The following is an 8,762-nucleotide window of genomic DNA, read 5'->3' on the forward strand; positions in this document are numbered from 1 at the left end:
GGTTTAATACCATCCTCCTGGTGATAAGTGAGTTATTGCTTAGTTAGTTCATGCACAATCTGGTTGTTTAAAAGAGTCTGAGGGGACCTGCCTCTTCTCTCTCTCTTGCTCCCACTCTTGCCATGTGATGCGCCTGCTCCCTTTTCCCTTCTGCCACAAATGGAAGCTTCCTGAGGCCCTCATCAGAATCAGATGCTGGCATCACTCTTCCTGTATGTCCTGCAGAACTGTGAGCCAGTTAAACCTCTTCTCTTTATAAATGACCCAGCCATTAGGCATTCCTCTGTAGGAACACAAACAGACTGACACAATCCACTTGGGAAAGAGAATGTCACCCTGCAGCTAGCGGTGAATATGATGATATTACATATTGCTACGGTTGACTGGGGACCAGGATAATAGTTGGTGAGCTAATTATTTGGCACAGGTGATAAGAGTATGAAGATTCGGTGCAGGAGGAAAGACTCATTTGAGCTGGAAAACCCTGAGAAAATTGGCAAGAGCGGGAATAGCTTCACGTAGGCTCCCACAGCTGGTCAGCTCTGCTGACACCATCTTGAAATTCTTACTAGTTTTGGAACAAAGATCCTCATATTTTTATTTTGCACTGGACTCCCCAGATTAAGACCCCTCCTCTCCAGGAAGGAAACGCTTGTATGGGTCATGTCTGATTTAGAAATCATAATTGCTACCACTTACTGTGCATTTGCAAGTACCAGGAAGGATCTTAGGTGCTAAGACCTTATCTCCTCTAACCCACACAAAGCAGAGGAAAACCGAGTTTCAGACAGGTCACCTGAACTCACCCAGTTGGTGGGGCAGGCAAGATTCAAACCCAAGCTCTTTTCTTTTATTTCTGATTCATTCTTTCCAGATTTTTGTATCAGTTATTTACATTCATGGTTCATACTTTGAAATGATTCTTAATTAATTAATTAACTTTTTGAGACAGGGTCTCACTCTGTAGCCCAGGCTAGAGTACAGTGGTGCAATCTCATGGCTCATTGCAGCCTCAACCTCCTCGGCTCAAGCAATCTTCCTGCCTCAGCTCCCCAAGTAGCTAGGACTACGGGCATGCACCATCACACCCAGCTGATTTTTACTTTTTGTGTGTGAAGACTGTGGTCTCACTACGTTTCTCAGGCTGGTCTCGAACTCCTGGCCTCAAGCGATCCTCTCACCTCAGTTTCCCTAAGGGCTGGGATTACAGTTGTGAGCGATCATGCCCAGCCTTGAAATGATTGTAAGATGTTTGAGAGGAATAAACCTGCTCACCCCTGTGAATGGTTTAGTTCAGCGGTTCCTAAACATTTTCAGTTCACAGCACCCTAATGTCTTAGTAATCTTATTCACAGGGCCCTGAGGCCACAAGAAATACCTCCTAATTCTGTTTATGACCTTGTTGGGTCCAACTACCTTAATAAGTATTTATGTCCTAACAACTTAGTAGCTGGGTAAAAAATAATATGTACAAATTGAAAGAAAATAAATCATATTTTATTGTATTATTAAATAACCACAATACTTACTAATGGTATGTAGGTGCATCAGTTGGGCACTAGCAATATATAAAACCTTGGAATCAGATAGGACATATCACTTTTTCCCCCACAGCTATCACAGCAGTCACCAAAAACCAAGCTTTGCAAAGATATGACGTCATGGAAGGAAATTTAGCAACCTAATGTTAAAACCGATTTACCTGGAGCAAGCAGTTCCTGAGGTGTTTGACAGGCATCATTGTGTTTTCCTCAAGTACTTAAAAATATCCAGGCACTTCTGCGAGTCCCTTGAGGTGCCTGCCCCTCTGTTTATGCAGAGCAGTGTCCCCTTGCTGGTGGACAGGTTCAGGCAGTGCTTTTTCCTCTGCGTGATGATATTAGATATGCAGAAAGTCATGGATAGGAAGAGCCAAGGAAAAAAGGGGGAATAAAAATAGAATGAACAAAAAAAGGAGCTCAAGAAATGTATTTTTAATGCAGTACCCCAAAAATAAGCTCATATTTTACTATGCATTTGACAGCAGAATACAATTACAACTGACATCAATTATGTTCTCTATTAGACTTTTCTCTACCTTATACATTTAAGTGTAATCCCAAATGGGGAGAGAACCACTGCTTTTTAATATAGGTGCTTTCTCAATTTGAAAACTAGAATGGAAGTCATGTTCAGAAGTGTAAAGAATTATAAGAATGAGGTGGGGGTTAAACGATTGTTAGCAACCAAGAGGTTCCATTATTTTTTCCTTCAAGCATGTTGGTATGTGGAAAACGGAAAGCATATTAAACCACTCACTTCAGTTAGTTAAACCCAACATATTAGAGCAATTATTAATCCTCTTTCATCTTTCTAATATCAACAAGACACAAAGCAATTGTTAGTTATAATTTGTAATCAGTAGCATGTCGTTAGTGGGCTGTTAATTGATTGTATTACCAGTGCTTGCGTAGATGGGTTCTGTTGTTGTTGTTTGAGTTTCATGTTAATTCAATAGGAGTGGTAACTTGGTTTTTGGTGAGGACGGAAAGATTTTACATCTCATTTCACTGATTCTGTTTTCTTCTGAACATTGGACTTCTATGTGCTTATTTAAAAAACTATGTGGCTACTGCCATCTGTTGGATGGAATGTGAGTCCTGCTCAGACACGTGGCCCTTTAAACGCCCAGTGTCTGTCCCTTCTAACTTCACCACGTGTCTCCTCAAGGTAAGGTTCTGCCTTTGATCTACCTGCATGCATCCCAGCTTCCAGCCCCAGAACTGAGTTCATTTTGGGAACGTTTTCTGTGGTGGTGGGGCACTTTCTCTTCAGACATGTAAATGCTTTTTACTGAAGAGTGTGAGGTTGTTGAGCTTTCCAGTAAGACTTACAGCGTAAGGAGGCATGTCGAGGCGGGGACGGATGTGGCTGGGAGCATGTTTAGGAACAAGTATATTTTTAGCATGAGGTATAGAATCTACATTGGACTAATAGGCAGAGGAATCAAAGTTCAGCTGTAAATTGTGGTGCATATTGAGGCCAGTGATTTTATGTCTCTGAGCTGGCATTTCCTCAGCTGTAAGACAAGAGGACAGGGCTAGGACTGAGAAAATCTTATGAGCTCAAGACCCACGCGGCTCCGTCTCTCTAAGAAGTCATATTCAAAGAACAGCAGACCTAACAGCAAATACGAATTTAAGAAGAAACGCCAGTCTGATTTAACTGAAAAGCACAGAGAAGAACCAGTCTACAGATCATGGGAAACCCATTTGGCCTGACTTCCTTTTCCCCCACTGCTTGGTTCTTATTTTTCTACTTTTCTTGGGCTGTGATTGTCAGCATCCTCCCTCCTCACCCCTCCTACTCTTTCTCTGCGGAGGGACTGTTTTCTCTCTCCACTCCTGTTCAGCTTTTTTCTTAGTCCTCCCCTCCTCCTCTAGCCCTCAGTCTCAGCTTTCTCTGTCCTTTGGCTGATTCTGCATCACAAAATTCCAAGAACCAGTCTTGGAGAAACTACCTGTTCTCTGAGATGGGAAACAGGTGAAGAAGCTGAACCAGGCAGAACACACTTCGTATTGGTCCAGGAGAAACACACACACACACACACACACACACACACACACACACACACACAGAGCCAAGCCCTTCTGACAGCAAGAGCCTTCAACGCTGTGACTGATACGACTACAATGCCTATAGCTGAATTCACTGGTTAGGGGGTGCACGATGGAATTTTGTCCCTTGAATTGGGGATGTTTAAAGATCCAGGCTATTTCACTCCTTCCTCTTGCCTTGCTAAAGAATGACCGGGGTCATTATTGAACTCAGTTCTCATTTGCTTTCTTAAAATTTGATGTCCGCAAAACCTGGAGTTTATTTACTTCTCCCTTTCCTCCTTTCCTCATTTAGTCCATCATGCCATTTGTTAATACCAGATTAGAGAAGGGGAGCGTGTCAAGGAATTCCTTTATTTCTTCTTCTCTGAGGGTGAAGTCTTGGTTGAGTCTTCAGTGGACATGGTCAGGATGGATCCTGGGAGCGGGGCTGGGGCTCTGCAGTGTGTGTGTTCTCCAGGGCAGTTATCCTGCTGCGGCTGGGCCAGCCCTCCTGCCCCAGCAGCCCCCATCTCTCTCTGCCCCACCGTGTCTCCTAGGTGAGGTGTGCCGGGATTGCTGTGTGGGGAGGGAATACGGCCAGCCTGCCTGGGCTCAAACCTTCAAGGAAATGAAAAATAATTTCTCCTTACAAGAGGTTAGAGGAACCTCCCCAGGCTCGTCTGCTGCTAGTTCTGTCAGTGGAGAGGCAGTTGAGAAGGCCCCAGGAGGCTGGGAGGAAAGGAAGTGTGCCCAGGCCCACCTAGGGGGAGGTCTACAGGAGAAAGGCCCTCTTTGTCATCGCTGCAGGGTAACAGCGAGTTTTGCAGTTGGTGATAATGATTCATTTCCTCAGTTGAGGTTTGGGAGGATTATAGCTGGAATTTGAAAAGTCGTTTCTATATCTGGCAACGAAGGAACTCTGAGTGATCACCATGTACTGTTTGGTGTTTTGCCATCATTGGTAATATCACTGTGGTAGGCAGCTCGGGCTGCTGTAACAGAACACTGTAGACTGGGGGGCTCACAAACAGCAGACATCCACTTCCCACAGTTCTGGAGGCTGGAAGGCCATGCCTGGGGGCCAGCTGGCTTGGGTTCCGGTGAGGACCGTCTCTGGCTGCAGGTGGTTGCCTTCTCATTGCATCCTCATGAGGCAGAAAGACAGTCAGAGAGCTCTCTGAGTCTCTGTCACAGGAGCACTCATCCCATTCATGAGATCTGCACCCTGATGACTTAATCACCTCCCCAAAGGCCCACCTTCTAAAACCATCACGTGGCGGATTAGGATTTGAACATATGAATTTCGTGCGAATGCAAACATTGTCAATAGCCATCACCAACAACACTGAAATGTAAATTGGAGGTGTCATATGAAAAAAGAAATGATCTAAATGAAGTTTCATGCTGTCATAATGGAGTTCTGCAGCCACCAATGTATGTCCTCTGGTTGAGTGTACAGGCAGTGTATGTATATGTGTAAGTGTATATATATCTTGTGATTGTTCTGAGCATTCATGATTTAAAGTACCTAATCACCAATGAGCAGTGTTCACACTCCCGGCTGAGTAGAGCTAGCATGTGTCTCTAAACACTGGCTGGTTGTGGAGGCAGAATGCTATCAGGATGCCCTGATAGATCAACAATGTCCTCTCCTGCTTTGCTTCAGGAAGGGGTGAACATTTGTTTACGGGTCTGACAGCATAAAAAGTGAACCTGTCGAGAATGGAGTCCAAGCACTCAAAAAGTCACTTCGCCTTCACTGGTGCTGAAGGATCCCCGTGGCTCATGGTCCACAGGCCAGAGAACTTATTGCTAGTGCAAATGCTGACCCAGTTCCTTCCACTGCGATGGACAGCTCCAGTTCCTAACTCAGCCCAGAGGAGCACAGCTGTTTTGTTTCTGGTATCTTCTAGTATAGAGGAGCTGTTGTTGAGGATAGGTCCGTGGAGGTGATCACCTCCCTTAGCTCCTGCACAGTAAGTGGATGCTGAGTCAGTCTTGAACACCAGAGCATAAGGCACTGGGATGTGTCCCCAGGACTGTGCTGCCCTTGAGTGCCTTCCTGGTCTGTAAACTTGCATGGTGGGTAGGAAGAGACGGAGGTCTGGCGCCTGGCAGCACACCGTGACTGGGTGGACCTGACTCTCCTGGCACCTTGGGGGTGCAGAGCCACCACTTCATTCTCACGGAGCTACACTATTATGGGGTATCTTTGAAGGACATAGGAGACAATCTGAAGCATTCAGGAACCCCAATGCCTTGAAAACACTATCATGGGATGAATTATAATGTAACATACTAATAATATTTAAAAGGCAAAAGGAGGTAAGGTTTTAAGAGATTCACTATGAACTTTGACTTCAAGTCTATGGAATCCTGTTTTAGCTCATACCTCATTGTAGATTTTTATAAAACTGCAGTTCATTATGGTTTTTTCTATTAAAATTGCCTATAAGTTGACTGTGAGTTTATCAGAAGTCCGTCTTTTCCCATTTTGACAAGGTCTAGTGACAACTGGTAAGAACGTAGAAGTATAGTCAGCACCAGCTACTTTCAACTAACTACAGGTGGGATAACTCTGCATTGCTATTGGTTGATACAGAAGCTGAGACATGAGTGATATTCACTGCATAACTGGCAATGCTGGCACTAATGGGACCCTTCCCACAGGTCATGCCCTCTGTTGAGTGCACTGTGTAGAGGATCACATTTATTCCCTAGTACGACTCATGGGACAGGGATTATCATCATTATATTTAGGGAGGAAACTGAGACTCAAGAGAGGCTCAGGTAGCAGAACCAGGCTTGGATCCAGAAACTCTGACCCCAAAGCCGTGACTTATGGTGGGGAGCTCTGCTTCTTCCCAGAGGTTCTAGTGAGCAGCCTGGGGTGTGATTTCCTCCTATGGCGACTGAGAGCTCCTACTTTATGGCATCAAATCAGGGAGGGACTCCAGCTTGATCTGGCAGCTGGAGCTGTAGACATTATCCCTGCCCTTGTGAAACATAAAGACTTGTTAGTCTAATGGTAGAGATACGACATCAGTGTAACGTAATAGATACTTACTAATCAGTTGCTGTTATTCCAAACACAACATTGCTTTATTATACTCTATGTAGTCGCTTTTTCTATATGTCTATAAATCAAATACATTTTCCTGCATCCTGAGAGGTAACAGCCTAGATAAATACTTTATTTAAAATCTGTCCACCTGTTCATCCGTCCAACACATATTTGGTGATTTTGATTAAATTCCAGGTGCCTTTGCTAAGAATGGAAGGACATACAAAGATGTGAAAATCCAGGCACAGCCTCTTCCTGCAAGGTGGCTCAGTCTAGCAGGGGGAGACCCTCTGTGTAAAGAACTCTGACGTAAGTGCGGTGGAAGCGTAAGGGTTTAGCAGAGAATGTGCTCTCACTGCGGGGCGGTCACAGAAGTATTGATGAGTGAGCAGGACTTGGAAAGGGCAGATGGGTTGGTAGAAAGGACACTGCAGATGAGCAAAGGGACACTCCTGGGGAGTCTTGAGTGTGGGGGGGGACTTAGGGATGTTCGTGGAGGGGAAGAGCTGGGCAAGGCTGAAGAGTAGGGCAGGGCAGGGTATGGAGGGCTTGGCCCCTGGGTTGGCGGCTGAGACTGAATTCAGTAGGCAGTGGGGTCATTGAAGCTTTGAGAGCTGGGGAAAGCTATGACATGGGTTTGGTGGGAAATGCATGTCACTTAAAGTCAGGCGGATCCTGGCTGGAGTCCTGGCTCCAGCTTTTCCGCTGTGTCTGCTTGGTCTGTTGCTCTCAGCCTGAGTTCCCACGTCAGTCACCTGAAGGAAACGGGCCTGCTTTGCGGTCTCGTTTAGAGGTCTTGTTCAATCGTATGTGTAGAGTGTGCCCATGGGGCCTGGCCAGGGAGTCCTCCGAGGCACCTGAGGCTGAACCAGGGGTGGCCGTAGAAATGATACGAAAAGAGGGACAGGTCTCAGAGACAAGGAAGAATGACTAGAACTCGGAATCTGACAGGAGGTGTCCTTGTCCGGTGAGGGGGCTGCAGAGTGAGATGTGACCATTCTGGGCTGCCTTCCCCGCAGTTCCCGGCCCAGGCATGTAGTCGCTGTGGGGTCCTGAGCCTGGGACAGCCCTTCTTTGGAGTCAGGCTTTTCTTTGGGCTATTCCTTTCAAGCGACAGCAGAACCTAGTAGTCTCTGTTTTCATACAAGGTTCTGACATCTGATGCCAGATTTACAACCTGAGGTGGCCAAAGACTTTTGGCTTTTCCTGGGGCTTAAATCAATGGTGTTGCTTGGCTTTCTCCCACGCAGCCAGGTTGGCCAACAAAACCACCCGTCGTTCTGCTCTGAATGGAAGGCATGCTGCTGCGTGGCTCTTGATATTTACCTTATCCCGGAGCTGAGCTTCGTCTCTGTGGCGTGCAGGTGGAGCGGGCCCGGGAAAGACAGTCCTGTGGCACGCTTTCCACGTTTGGATGGCAGCCCCAGCTTCAGCTTCAAACACTTTTATCCCTGATGGCATTGTTTACAAACATGCTGGAAAAACAGAATTAGGGAACAAAATCATCTCCTGATTGCTGAACTGTGATGAGATTGACGCTTTTAAGCACTTCCCCTAGGGAAGCCAGGCAGGAATCTTCCAAGGGGAAAATGTATCATAAGGGAAGACTATTAAAAGTTAAAACTGGGCTAATGAAACCGATACAGGGAGAATCGTTTTAATCATCAATGCACTGTCTTAATTAAATTGCATGATTTCCCAGAATAACACATCCATCATCATCGAGTATGCGGACATGACCTGATTCTGGGTTCTCACAAGGGGCCTTTGGGTGTCTCTGAGAGGACGGTGATGAAAGACTCAATGAAATTCGTGCTTCTGAACCCTGAATCCACTTCAAGGTGCCGTGTCAGTGCTGTGCGTGTTCACCAGCAGATGTCACTGTTTACATATCAAATGCAAACAGCCCCCAAAGTAGTTGTTTTTTTTTTTACCCACCTTTATTCTAAAGCAAGACAAGCTTGTCCATGTTTTTTCATAAAGCCTTATTTATCACGTGGTCATTTTTGTTCTGGGAAATAATGATATTGTTTATCTCTTTAAATAGCTATACATGTAAAGGGAACTGGTTTATGAGAGACACTCATTTCACATACTAAGCTATCCAATCACATCTCACT

General features: G+C 45.5%; 1 long non-coding RNA gene across 1 annotated transcript in view; it reads right to left on the reverse strand.

Annotated features, from left to right (window-relative positions):
• The window catches only part of LOC105540754, a 20,688-nt gene extending 12,571 nt beyond the window's left edge, over positions 1–8,117 (reverse strand). Inside the window, exons 1-2 of the long non-coding RNA XR_001006253.1 lie at positions 7,969–8,117; positions 1,703–1,866 (exon numbers count right to left, since the gene is read on the reverse strand). This is a non-coding gene — a long non-coding RNA (uncharacterized LOC105540754). The remainder of the gene's footprint in view (positions 1–1,702; positions 1,867–7,968) is intronic.
• Positions 8,118–8,762: the final 645 nt, after the last annotated feature.

This window comes from Mandrillus leucophaeus, unplaced genomic scaffold (genome assembly GCF_000951045.1).
Source record: "Mandrillus leucophaeus isolate KB7577 unplaced genomic scaffold, Mleu.le_1.0 Scaffold227, whole genome shotgun sequence".
NCBI lineage: Eukaryota > Metazoa > Chordata > Mammalia > Primates > Cercopithecidae > Mandrillus > Mandrillus leucophaeus.